The sequence below is a fragment of the Mauremys reevesii genome, linkage group 10, assembly GCF_016161935.1.
Source record: "Mauremys reevesii isolate NIE-2019 linkage group 10, ASM1616193v1, whole genome shotgun sequence".
NCBI lineage: Eukaryota > Metazoa > Chordata > Testudines > Geoemydidae > Mauremys > Mauremys reevesii.
Genome location: NC_052632.1, coordinates 56,499,553 through 56,513,688, shown reverse-complemented (window position 1 = coordinate 56,513,688; position 14,136 = coordinate 56,499,553). Strand labels below are relative to the sequence as shown.

The following is a 14,136-nucleotide window of genomic DNA, read 5'->3' as shown; positions in this document are numbered from 1 at the left end:
CCCACGCACCCCATTCAAACACAGTCTTCAGTGAAAAAACATGACGGAAACAGTACTTAACAGCAAAGTATTTTTATTACTTAAGTACACAGTTATGGGATGGGACTGGGATTGGGACTTGTTTGAGTCCGGAAGGGAAGGACTTATGCAAACGTAGGGTATGAGAGCTTTTGGTTACTTGAGCACTCTGCTGGGGTGCAGTGACAGTATTCACGGCCCAGGGCGGGCATCCTCCTGGTTATTTAGGGTGAGGGGGGTATGTGACTTTGTGGCGGGGGAGGGCGGTTGCAGAGATACTGCCGGGGGCTCTGTCCTGCAGCGGTCCTGCAGAACATACACAAGTCACCGGAGCGTGTCCGTTTGCTCCCTCACTAGTACAAGCATTGCTTGAGTCGCCTGCTTGTGTTCCTCACGCCACCTCTCCTCCCATTCGCTGTGTGAGCACTGGTACAGAGAGACTTTCTCTCTCCACTGCCTCTGCTGGTCCGCCTCGGCTAGGTAGCAGCCCACACATTCATCGAAAATCGTGTCCCTTGTCTTTTTCTTTCGCCGCCTAATCTTCGCCCGCCTCTGCGAGGGGGATGCTGTGGAAGGTCTGGAGACAGTGGAAGCTGTGAGATGGGAAATAGTTACTGAATTCCTTGCAATGATACTTTTTTTTGAACAATTAACTGAGTCTAGGCTGTCTCTGTGAATTTTTTGTTGAGACCCCTGTGCCTGCTGTTGCACAAATCATTTCCGCGGTGGATTCTGGGTAAATGTCGCCAGTCATTCCTTCCTCCGGGAAAGCAACGGCAGACAATCATTTCGAGCCCCTTTTCCCGGAATTGCCCTTGCACACGCCATAGCGTGGCAACCATGGACCCTGTTTTGCCTTTTGTGTATGTCACCGTATGTGTACTGGATGCCGCTGACAGAGGCGGACCAGCAGCGCTACACAGCAGCATGCTTTTGCTTTTGCATGACAGCAGCGATGGTTACCAGGCATACTGCACCGTCTACCATACCATGAACTGGTAAGAAGACGGTAATAAGATGGTCATGGTTACCTGTCCTTTTGCACTGCGCCATTTGGTGCTGTCATAAGTGCCCCTGGTCGATCAGCCAGGGGCGCAAAAGCAAAATTTGGTAATGACTCCCCGAGTCAATCCCTCCTTTTTGGGTATCTAAAAATAGAATCAGTCCTGCCTAGAATATGGGCAACTGTACTAGAGAACCACTGTATCATAGAACCAGAGACCACAGCTGCTCTCTGTCCAATCCTGCATAAATTTTGAGCTGAACGCTATTCACAGGGTGTGCTCCTGAAACAACCCCAGCTGTTCATTCCGTTCTTCCCCCAGCCTTCCTGGGTTCCAATACCATTGTCCCCCCACTTGTGTGATGAAGTAATATAGAATGCATGAATAAGACACAGGTAGTCGTTTGTGAGAAATGAGTGGAAGGAAGCCTCCAGCTGCAATGATAGTCCAGAGATGACATTAAGGGGTGTGGAGGAGGGAGCCACTCATCCCTCTGCTAGTCCAGGGGCAATTGAATCTTTTCTTTACAATGAAGGGTGGGGGCTGATGGAGCTCAGCCCCCTGTTGCAATGATGAGGACGGTTACCAGCCATACTGCACCATCTACCATGAAAAATTAGCACCAGGCGGCCTTGACCGACCTGTACCAAGCCAGTTGGTATGGTTGTTATGGTTACCAGTCCTTTTGCACTGCCCCATGTGCCAATAGGCTGATGATGAGGATGGGTAGCAGTCCTATTGTACCATCAGCCACCCATGGCAGGGTGGGAGGAAGGATGTTGTTGTTGAGTGCGGCAGCAGCGCGTCTATCTGCAGCATTCAGTACAGATACGGTGACATGTAAAAGAGTCAACAGAGGATTGTTTTCCCTTTAACTTCTGGGGGTCGGGGGGGTGCGTAAATTGCCGAGCTATGCCCCGACCCACCGCGGACACTGTGTTTGACCCTAGATGCATTTGGAGATCAGCCAAGAATGCAAATGCTTTTCAGAGACAGCAGGAACTGTGGGATACCTTGCGTCCTCGTTCCCCCCTCCCTCCATGAGCGTCCATTTGATTCTTTGGCTTTCCGTTACGCTCGTCACGCAGCTGCGTGCTGAGTCTGTGCTATGCCGTCTGTCCGTTTATTTATTAAAAATACTTTGGACCAGGCGTAACGTAACATTTCTTCCCCTACTTAGATGCAGGAGTCTCCCAGCGAGATAACCATGAGGACGGGCACTGAAGGAGATAGAGAGCGCATGCTGCGTGAAATCTAGCATGAACCACGGACCTATGCAGCCATGCTTTGGGAGGCAGTGCTCCCTGAATACCGCATGAAAGCCTCGCGCGGAAAAGTGTGCTATCACGGAGCACCCAATAAGGCAGCTCTCCTCAGGAACCTCCTGCTGATGCTTATCGATTAACGGCAGGAGAGCTTCGTGGAGTTCTCCCAGGAGGATTTCTGTTCTATCACCATATATACAGAGACCTCCTTTTCACACACTTCAGATTCCTGTTATATTAAGAATAAAAGTTAACATGGTTAAAAGCACTTACCGACTGCTCCTACCCCTGATTCAGGATCCGGGTTCCTGGCCGGGGAGGGTTGGTAGGGGATCTCTGTGACGGTGATGAAGAGATCCTGGCTGTCGGGGAAAGCAGTATTGTAAGCGCTGTCGCCTGCCTCGTCCTCCACAAACCCTTCCTCATCTTCCCCGTCCGTGAACATCGTCGAGGAACTGGCCGTCGACACTGTCCCATCGTCAGAGTCCATGGTCACTGGTGGGGCAGTGGTGGCAGGCTCCGTAGCATCCGTTGGCCGCTTTGATTTTTTGGTAGGCTTGTCTGGGGTCCTTGATTTTCACGCGGCACTGCGTTTCATGACGGCTGTATCCTCTGTCTGTATCATGGCTTTGGAGACCTTCTCGTAGGTCTTTGCATTCTGTTTGTTGGAGCGCAGCTCCGAAAGCACAGACTACTCGCCCCCCACACTGATCAGATCGAAGAGTTCCCAGTCAGTCTATGCCGGGTCCCTCTTTCTATTCAGAGATTACATGAACTCCTCTGCTGGAGAGCTCTGCATTGCTGCCGGTGCTGCTGAGCTCGCCCCGATGTCCAACCACAAAATGAGATTCTAACTGTCCAGAAAGGAAAAGGAATTCAAATTTTCCCGGGTCGTTTCCTGTGTGGCTGGTCAGAGCATCGAAGCTCGGACTGCTGTCCAGAGCGTCAACAGAGTGGTGCAGTGTGGGATAGCTCCCGGAGCTACTAAGTTCGATTTCCATCCACACCTAGCCTAATTCGAACTAGCCATGTCGAACTTAGCGTTACTCCACCTGCCGGGGTGGAGTACCAAATTCGAACTAAAGAGCCCTCTAGTTCGAATTAAATGGCTTCTTGGTGTGGACGGTTGAGCGGTTAGTTCGAATTAACGCTGCTAAATTCGATTTAAAGTCCTAGTGTAGACCAGGCCTAAGACTTTGCACCCGATCCTACAATGACTTACTCAGATGCTTAATTTTGTACACTGAGTGTAATGAGAAGTCACTGGATCTACTCACACTGCATGAAGTTGAGCACTAGACTATTGAGTCTATTACTGTGCAAGACAAAGAAGAGATGATGTATTAACCATCCGGTAGCAAGATGAATCTATCCAACATGAGGTTCATCTAAGAATAAGAATGTGTGGCATAAATACTGTTGAGATAAGCTGTAAATCAGCAGGCTGTTTACTTAGCAAAAACTGCATCCATTTGTACTGAAGATGCACTTTGGTTAATAAGCACAAATACTTTGACTATAATTAGGCTGGAGGGATTTCTTTAGAAGAAACTAAACAAAGTGATTATGTTTAATACCTTGACTGAATAGTAACTGAGAGGGGAATGATAACCTACAACTATCTGAGGGCTGTAAACACTGAGGAAGGAGAAGATTTCTTGAGGATTTTTTGGTGGAATATTAATAAAATTAATGGGATCAAACTTTAGAGCAGATAATTTAACAGTGAGTTCTATTAGACTGGAATAATTAGAGTCTCTCAAGGAGAGTGGTGGGAACTTAATTTCTCTATTTGGTTTCTTAATACAAGATGGACAAAACACCCAAGAAAGGACTATGGGGGAATGTTTGGCTTTGACAAGGTGATGTTTAAAGAGTTCCTTTGCATCTTGCAACTGTGCCCACTCACTACTGTGTGCCCCCCTCATGGGCAAGCCTGGCATCAGTGCTCTCACCAAGAGCCTTCTTGCTCCCTGCAGTCGCCTCCTGTTAGGGCAATGGTCCCAAACTTTTTTCATCTGGCGGGTGCCGGACGACGAGCCACAGAGGACCGTTGCTGGTGGACAAGCATCCGCTGAAATGCCGTCGAGAAGCGGCAATGTCAAAAGGCGTCTCCGCCGAAATGCTGCCAAAAATCAGAGGCATTTCGGCGGTGACGCCTCTTGATGATGCTGCTTTTTGGCAGTGATGCCTCTTGATGTTGCCGCTTTTTGGTGGATGTTTGTCCGCCAGCCAGTACGTGGGTACAGATAGGAGCCCCGACAGGTGCCATGGTGCCCGTGGGCACAGTGTTGGGGACCACTGTGTTAGGGCCTAGCAGGGAAAAGGCTATCAACACTTAAATTTGGCTCCTCTTATGCAGGAAAAGCCTGATCCCTTTCAGGTGGCTCCATTCTGTAATCAGAGCTGGCTTAGCCCCAGGTTCTCCAGCCCACAGGACAAGTCACCCTCTCACATAGCTCTATTTTCTCCAGGCCTAGCAATGTTATTGCTTTAATTCTTTGTAAAGGGTGATTCTGAATTTAGCATTAATGGGTGTGATTTTCGGTAGCTTATTTTCAGGTGCCCAAATCCAATTGACTGGAAGTACTGCACTGGGCCACTAGCTTCCAAATGATTGTGTCCCTCTAGCACAAACCTAGGAGACCTTCCCCTTTGCTAAAGCCATTGTCAAATTGTAAGACTTTGCTCCTGATCCTGCAGGGACTTATTTAGGTGGCAGCTCCTTTAGTAATCCTCTCCAGTACAGCATGGTTACATAACACACAACACCTCACCTCACCTGGGAGGTATTTAAAGGAAAGAAAGCTTAACATGAACACAGGCATCTTGGTGGCTAACATGTTCTGAGATTTTTTGCACTTCTTTATGAATGACTAATTATGAATAAGTTAGTAAACAGTTATCTAGTCAATCACTACAAACCTATTAGCCAAGACATTCAAAAAGTGATTAGTGGTTTTGGATACCTCGGTTTTTGAATACCCAACCTGAAGGACCTAATCGAGGTCAAATTTTCATAGGGCAAGTACTCAGCTCCATCTTAATCAGAAAAGGGTCTCAGGTTGGGCTTGTAAAAACTAATGCATCCAAAAAAAAATCACTAGTCACTTTTCAAAGAAAAAAAAAATCAGTCATTTGCTTTAGGATGAGGACTGCCCATTTCATAAAGAATGACTAAAGGAGCATACATTATCCAAGTCATTTATAATGAAACTAAATAGAGTGCATTTGGAGCATTTGGTAATTAAGAGATAATGTTCCTGGTTCTTGAAGTAGCAATAAACAGCTTTTGCAGTTGGTGAAATGCCAAAGGCGGCTGCAGCATAAGTAATACTAATTCTTACCTTTTAAAAATTCTGACTAGTCCTTTGAGATGGGGTAGGACACAAAAGAATCAAGTCCTGATAAACATCTGACATATTTGACTGCAGATATGAACACTGTAAAATCTTCTCTTCCTTTCCAAATTGATCTCCCTCCTGCCCCACCTCCATCTCCTTCTGTCTTCCAGATCACTAACTTCCTAACCATCCATGGGAATTTTGATAACTGTAGTTATGGTGCTGGACCAGAAGAAAATAAATTGGAGAGGTGGGGGTGGACAATGGTGCACTATGACTCAGTCATATGAAAAGGATCAAGTAGTATTTTGTGCGTTTACCCTTTATTTTTTAGTTTATTCCCCTCACATTAAACAGTAGTGTATTGAGACCCAAACCAGGGAACCATTACTTATGCTAATGAATTATCCATCAAAGTCTGTAGCACACTGGACTTGTATGCAGAAGAGAGTGCTGACAGCAAGGATAAAAGACCTACCCCCATCAGCCAGTGGAGGAGGTCTCCTTCACCACGTTATTAATGCTTTGGTTTTGGCATTGAAGGGGCGGGGGGGGGGGGGGGGCGGGGGCGGGGGGCCGGGCCCCCCCAAGAAGCCCCCCAAGAGGCTCCCGCCTCCTCCCGCCTCCTCGCCGCCCCGGCGCAGCCTCTCCTCGGCCGTCCCCCCCCCCTGAGCCCCCAGGGGAGGGGGGGGGGCGGGGGAGGGGGGGGGGGGGGGCGAGCCCCGCCCCGCCCCGGGGGGTGGGAGGGGGCGAGGGGCGGGGGGGGGGGGGGCGGGCAGGCAGCTCCCCGCCCCCACCCCGCCGCGCGCGAGCGCGAGGCGGAGAGGCCCCCCCGCGGCGGGCTCGAGAGAGGGGGGGGGGGGGGGGGGGGGGAGGGCGGCGCGCAGGCCGTCTTCGGCGGCGGGGGGCCCGCCTGGGGGGGGACCCGCGCCCCCCGCCCCGCCCCGCGCCCGCGGTGGGACCGCCCGCACCACCACCCCACCCCTGACGGCGCGCGCGGCGCCGGGCGGCGGTCGGCGGCGCGGGCGGGGGGGCCTCGCCGGTGGTCTCGGGCACTTGGGGCGGGTCCCCGCGGAGAAGGGCCCCCGCCGCAACCCCTGCCCCCCCGAATCTCTGGGCGGCCCTGATTGAAGGGCACTGGTTCTTGTCTCTGCTCTCTCTAAGTGACTGACTTTGCAGACATGGGTTTATTGCAAATTAACACTGTAAAACAGAATTTCAAAGAAGATTCCCACTCATGTTTGAAGGGTCCTGTACTTCCTTCAAAAGTAGATGTTAGCTGAAGCCTACAATTGGGAATAAAATTGTTAATGGAATCTGTATCCTTATGAGAATGAGTCATGTTAATGCACATCCATGGTAGTGCTCACGCAATCTGTTTTAAAATTAAATCCTCTTTTTGACACAAAAGAAACCTTTTAATAAACAAGCCTCCTATATGCTGGAGTTGAGGTGTAGTTTGAATTCCTAGCTCCAGGGGCATATTGATTGCTCCTAGCAGGAAATTCCATTTCTAATCTATGGATACACTGCCTCAGATTTATACCCCTCAAATTTCAACAAGCCAAGTAAAGTTGTCTATTCTTGTCACACCCGATTAACCTCAGTATACCAACCCTCCAAATCAATAGTTAATTAAAAAAGTGGCAACTTCTATGAAGTACAGTTCACTCATCCCAAGGAAACAAAATCCCAGGTTCAGATTTTTTGTATAATGGAAGTGAGGGACCCAGGTTCATTGGAAGTAGTGTGTAAAAGCAGATGCTTACAATATGTTAGGTACTGTTTTGTATTAGAAACTGTAAACAAAGAAGTGTGATTGCTGCATAACAAACCAATGTACTGTATATCAGGGCTAAATCAGAAGATTGATATATTTGGCATAGCAGCCACAAAGCAGCTTTAAGCCCCTTTTCCTCCTCTAGTGTATGCTCATAGCTAGCTCTACACAACTCCAACCCCCACACAGGTAACCCCTGTGCAGGACACATACTGAAATGAGGGAGTTAGAGGACACTCATGAACCATTGCTGTCCCCCTCAGCTGCTGGACTAGTCATAGGGATTGTTGCAGCCAGGACACAACTTAGGGCTTGCTCCCTCTGCCTGGGTGAGGGCTGAAGTTGGAAGGAATTCCACACCCTTTGCAGGCATTTTGCAAATTATTTCTAAATGTTGCAAAAAACAAAAACACCAAAAAAACCCAAGGGTTAACTGAGCCAGTGCTCGGTCTCCCCATTAGCACAGTCCTGCAGGCACACTTGTAACAAATCCCAGTTCCTCGCATCTCCCTTTTATACCTTCCCCCCCACCCCCCAATCAGTAAAACCAACTGGTGGAATCTTCTCTTGCTTCCATGCATATGGCGATGAAGAAGTGCTTTCCAGCAGTCATTCAATAACAAAATGTCTACGTAAAATACCTTTTGCAGGTATGAGCAATGTTCTGCTCACAGTTTTATTCACAGAAGTCTATCCAGGCTTCTGAAGGCAGCAAAGTCACTCACTAGTCTCTATTTCACCAGCAAGTCAATTTTATGGTTGTCCCACTGCACTCTGAATTTCTTTCACATGGGGCACATCACACAGTTAAGGAGCTGTAAACTGAACTTGCTACACGCCCTTGAGAACATATAATTTTAAAGCTCCTCCATTTTCCACCATCTACTGCCCTCCTCTCCCCTCGGATGACATGCATCAGCACAGACAGTGCCTTGAAAGAAGATTGGCTGTGCTTGGGTGTTCAATAGTCGCTTAGCAAGTTCACCACCAGCAGGGTCCCCATGTCAAGAGACTTCTGTACAAATGTATGGATGGATTAAAAAAAAAATCAGGGTGGGGGGGTAACACATTCCCTATACTGTGAGTCCCCCATTTGAAATGGCTACCTGTGAGTGACACCTTGGCATGCCACCTACGTGGAGGCAGGGGTCTGCCATTATTGGTTTTAATGCCAATCAGGATCAGGGGTATCATTTTACACTCACCCTTGAACTGCCAGGTTTTGGGGCAGGGACTGTCCATTAGTCATGTGTTTGTACAGCCCGTAATACAATCAGGCATAGGGGCCCCATTGTGCTGCAATAGCCCCTAGCAGCACCAAATAATAATGGTCTCTGCCCCTGAGAGCAAACAGTTTAATTTAAGGAAGGACAAAATCAGTATGAGGAACAAAAGGGGGTGGGGAATGAGCCAGGAGGACAATGTAGCAACTGGGTGGAGCTAGTTAAAGAATTTCCCTACCAGAACAGTTTTCCATCTGAAAATTCTGCTTCAACAGAATTGAAACATTCCCAAGGAGCTTGTCAGAGGTGTCCAGCTCATCCCAGCATCCAGGAGTCACCTGCAGCCCTCCTGGCAGGTTTCCCAGCTGAGCTGTTTGCTGCCTGGCACACTCACATTGTGAAATTGAAAAGAGTCTTAAATAGTTAACTCTGAATTTCCTGGATTTGGAATGATAGACATTTATCCATCTACTGTGCCCATGTCAGGTTTTTAGTAAATCTCAATTAATTGCGCAATTAATTACTGAGTTAAAAAAATAGAATACCATTTATTTAAATATTTTGGGAGGTTTTCTACATTTTCAAATATATTGATTTCAATTAAAACATAATACAAAGTGTACAGTGCACACTATATTTTCACTGTAAAAAACAAAAGAAATAGTATTTTTCAAATCACCTAATACAAGTACTGTAGTTCAATCTCTTTATCATGAAAGTTGAACATATCAACGAATGTGAAAGGAGAGAAATTAGAGTCTCCCCCCCTTTCCTTTTGGGGTTGACACCCACCAGCTATAAGATAAGGAGAAAATGGCTGAATTAGTTGTCTACCAGAATGAGTTAACAGTTTCTGCCACTTTGCTTGGAAGTGAGAGAGAGAGAGTTTTTCCTGAACACACTTCACAAAAGGTACTCTCTACACTAAAAACCAACAGGCAAAAATAGTCCTATCTTGCAATTAATCAGGGGATATTTAACAATGCTCAGAGTAATGTAGTCCAGGAAGTTAGCTCTTGGAGAATGAGATATAGGTACCACAGAATAGAGGACAAGAAAGAAAACCAGCAGCTATTACAATGCATGACATGTTTAAGCCATTATATTCTTTTCACATCTCGCTTAACTGGCAAGAAAAATATAATACTAAAAAACAAACCTTCCAATAGTTATTTTTCAGTTTTTATTCTTACCACAGGGGATGACATTAAATTTACTGTGAATAAAATTCACAGAGGAAGAAAAGAAATGTCAAAATCATTCATACCTTATAGTTTTTCCAGTAGCCTCAAACTATGCCTTTGGAGACAGACATTCTGTTTTGTTACCCCAATCAAAGAATGCTGGCTGTATTTAGTTAGTGGGAAGCCAAATCCAAGACCCACTGTTGAACAAGGATAATTTTGGTTTGAGGAGGTAAAAGTAAAGACAGTATAGTCAACACCAAGCATTCAAGAACAAGGAGTAAAAAAAGATTTGTTTTTAAAATCATTAATTTTAATCAGCCTTCTGATTTCTGAGCCCTTAGGGTGCAGTTGGGTCACATTTTCAAGATTGTCTGTGCAACCATAAAGGCTATAAACATCTCAATTTTTTAAAAAGATATTCTCCCCTCCCCCAAGAAAGGCATTGAACTGCTCTTTAAGAAAAGTCTTGATTATCACAAGACTTTTAAATAAATCAAACTTTTTTTTACATGACAGTTACTTATTCAATTTACTAAAAATTCAGCATGATTTTTCCCAGATTATGTTATTTTACAACATCAGTAATAAAGGCTTTATATTCAAAGTTTACAGGACAATATTGTCAGAACTTGCATATGACAGACTAGCTCCAGCCAGTTTTTTCATAGCTGTATTGACTCTGTACTATTAGCTAGCAAAGACTTGTTTCCCCGCCCCAATCAGTAAAGTTTAGCAGATACATTTATTGTGCCCAAATCACACTGAAAGTGGCATTTTTATATGGTCACCTTTCAGGCGATGATGGCACATCAATTATTTGAAGATCCTTTCTAATATGAAAATGGATTTTTTTAATGTAGAAATCCTTATCTAGGCTGAGACAGAGAGGAATGACATCAGGTGGTACAGTGCGGGTAATCTGCAATGCTTCACAGACTCCTAATACGAATAGATTCCACTGGAAACCTTCAACTAGTCTCCGTGGAATCCCCAAGTATCAGGACACTCATTGGTCACTTGAGCTGTCCAGAAAACAAGAATTCCATTTTGTAAAAAAGTTAAGATTTTTGGCATTGGTTTCCATTCTGATGCAGAATGAAGCCAAGACCTTTTGAAGTGTATTTTGGGGTGGACACACACACACACACAGGACAGACATCAGAATAGCCAATAGTCTGGCAGTTAGGGTACTTACCTGAGATGTGGGAAACCCAGGGTTAAGTCCCTACTTGGCCTCATTTGGACCAGAAACTACCTGAGTATCCCAGATCCCAAGTAAGTGTCCTAACCACTGGGCTATTAGCTATTCTGGGTTGAAGTCTTTCACCCTCATTTTCAACTAATCAGCATTTTCCAATAAAGAACATTTCAATGAAAAATTCCCCAACCAGTAATATTGCTCAGTTCCAAAAATGTAACTGTCCACTAGAACAGCCAGCAATCAGCAGAACATTTTATACTCCAATTTATACTAGGGATACCTAGTTATGAAAAAAAGGCATCACCACAGAACCATGAAACAGACAGCTTCATGGTTTCAAGAATAAGGTTATTTAGGGCTTTCCTTCTCCCTTACAGTAGCATCATGTATTGCCCTTATTTAAATATACTCCCTTTTCTTGTGTGTGAAAGTTGGGTTATAAAAAAAGAAGAAGAAGATTGCTAGAAACTAGATTTTGTTTGCATTGCAAGGTTTGCAAAGCATGCAAGTGGAGCTACAATCAAAGGAAGTTAGGTAGAAAAAAATCTCAGGAAAGCAGTAACCAGTGGCACGTTTTTTGTAGATAAGTGTATGACCTCTGATTGGGAGAGGAAAAAAGTCAAATCCAAAATATAAAAAGCAAGTATCAAGTTTTCTTAAACATATGTTACTAGATAAACCACACACCACATTACATTGTATCCAGTTTAGCACCACTCATTCATTGATACAATTCAGTGCAAGGGATCCTTTAGCTTCAGTAAATGAATTATTTTGTATCTAACACAAGTTTGTTCCTTACCATTTCTACCCTACCAATGATTCTGGGAGAAGAGACTCATATAAATTAAGTCCCAATGATTAAAACAAACTCAATTATCCAGAGTAGTAAAAGCTCACTTCAGTGGGTGCTTCCAAAACAGCACTCCCCTCTCCTGAGGAGAGCATCAAGTTAATATCTGCATTAGGAAATTCCTCTGACATGCTTAGATTGTCACTCCCATTTTACACACCCACTTAATATAAATGGTCTCTCTGCTCACAAGATGCATAAATTGTGCGATTCCCTGTTTAGCTCCAACTGCAAACATGCATCTCCTACAGATAAGATTCAGGACAGAAAGACAAACCACTGCCACTTACACTGAACAAGAAAGAATCTGAATCTACACAAAGATAAGTTATTTCTCCCTCCTCCTAGCTTTTCTGTCCCATTATTTTTTTTCTATCAATCACCCTTTCCTAATGCGCCTGGTACTTGGTATAACCATTAACTCCTAACTCACCACAGATGCTGAACTCTGAATAATGTTATGCCTTGGCAAATCCACTGATGAGGTTTAATCTGTAGCACCTGCTTCCAAGACTGCATCCATCCTGCTGAAAAAGGGAACTCTAAATATTTTGCTTCCCTGTCAAAAACAAAAAACCCCACCACCACAGCCCTCTAACATCCTCCCCAGTATGCCATACCTGCAAGTCACTTTGGGAATATGTTCCTTCTGCTCATAAACTCGCCATGGTCCAGGCATTTGGCAAGGAACATGTATATGAAAGAACTCAAGTGTCAGAAATAAATAGGCCATAAAGCTGATATCTGTGAAGGTATTTTCTGGGCTCATATGGGCAATTCAGTATTTTCAGAGAGTTAAAATGCCAAAGATAAAATGTTAGCCAATTCCTCTCTCTTCTCCCTAAAGCAAACTCAAATCACCTATAAATAACTGATGTTATGCTTTTTGTAGTGTTGTAGCCATGCTGGTTCCTAAGATATGAGACACACAAAGTGGATGGGGTAATATACCTTTTATTGGACCAAACCTCTTTTCGTTGAGGGGACAAGCTTTTGAGCTTCACAGAGCTCTTCCTCAGGTCTGAAGAAGGTAACCAAAGTGTCAGTGTGTGAAGGACGTTCACAAAAATAGAATCATTCTAAAATGTTTTACACTCAGATAGGCCACTGATCCTGAAAGCTGCTCCATGCAAATAGACTTCTAGGCTACTGCAGAACCTTCCTAAAGCCAACAGGGCCTTGCAAGAGCAGAGATGTCCTCCAGAATTGATCAGTTTGTACAATCAGGGGCCACAGTCCCCAAGAGTTTCATAGGGGTTCCCCATGGGCAGGTGTTTGACCCATTCTGCTTGTGGATAAACCGAGGTGGGGGATTAGGGGTCAGATCAGCCCATACATGGGAACATTTATCCAAAGTCTCCCCACACAGAGTTTCTTCTGTATCTTTTCCAGCATGAGGTCAGGTTTTATCCCTCCATGGAATGTGCATGGGATTAGTCCCCAAAACTTGTGGATCTCAAAGATGATCAGCCACAAGCCAGAGCTGCTGATTAAGAGACCTGTGGCCAGATTTTTTGAGGTATTTAGGTTCCAGGAGATATAGTGGGATTTTCAGTAGCACCTAGTTCCCATTGAAATCAATAGAAGTTAAGCACCTAACCTGCTTCAGCATATTTGAAAATCCCATATGTCCTTATCTGCACTTTGGTACCTGAATGTCTTTAGAAATATGATGCTAAGACTGCAGAGATCTGCCTGCACAGAGCACATTGGCAAACCGGGGCTTTTGTTATTCCTAATAGATTTCAACTTAAAATCAAATTGAAAACAGATTTAACTAGTTAAATATCAAATCTGAAAAGGAATTTGGAGCAAGAGCTACTAGGCAGATTAAATGGGATAACATTTCAATTACAGAACATGGATGGTATTTGCCTTTTTACAAAATTTAATAGAGCAAAAAGTTTATTCTAGAAACCTTAAACATTTTTAAAAGCCTGTCTGTACAAGGGTTTGATTTTGTCTCTAACATGTAAAAATAAAAGGGACTGCCAGCTACAGTGGTTTCAGAAGTATCAGGATGTTTTTTTAAGCTGCCATACCAAGTTGTTTCTTTGTCTCAAACCACAACAGGAGCTGGCTTTGACTTCTCCTTCCTATCTTTTGATATACTTCTCAACTTGCTGAGACCCAAATATTGCATGAAATGTGCAGGTGAACCCCCAAAATGAAGGGCACAAAGTTATTTCATGCAGGAAACTTCCTTTTGTGCAAATTCAGTTATGTGATCCTTTATTGCTGATGTAAATGATTTTCTATAG

The 14,136-nt window shown here is 44.8% G+C and overlaps 1 protein-coding gene across 15 annotated transcripts in view; it reads right to left on the bottom strand.

The window, feature by feature from the left end:
• RBFOX1 (RNA binding fox-1 homolog 1) overlaps window positions 1-14,136 on the bottom strand; it is a 2,636,561-nt gene that overhangs the window by 2,523,728 nt on the left and 98,697 nt on the right. For 3 of the 15 annotated variants that reach the window (XM_039490576.1, XM_039490573.1, XM_039490580.1), the window contains exon 3: window positions 12,309-12,399. The exons of 10 other annotated variants lie outside the window; for them this stretch is intronic. The gene's annotated coding sequence lies outside the window, so the exon portion shown is untranslated. Of the gene's footprint in view, window positions 1-11,824; window positions 11,859-12,308; window positions 12,403-14,136 lie in introns of those variants that run through there. 2 more of the 15 variants (XM_039490575.1, XM_039490578.1) reach the window with 2 other exon arrangements.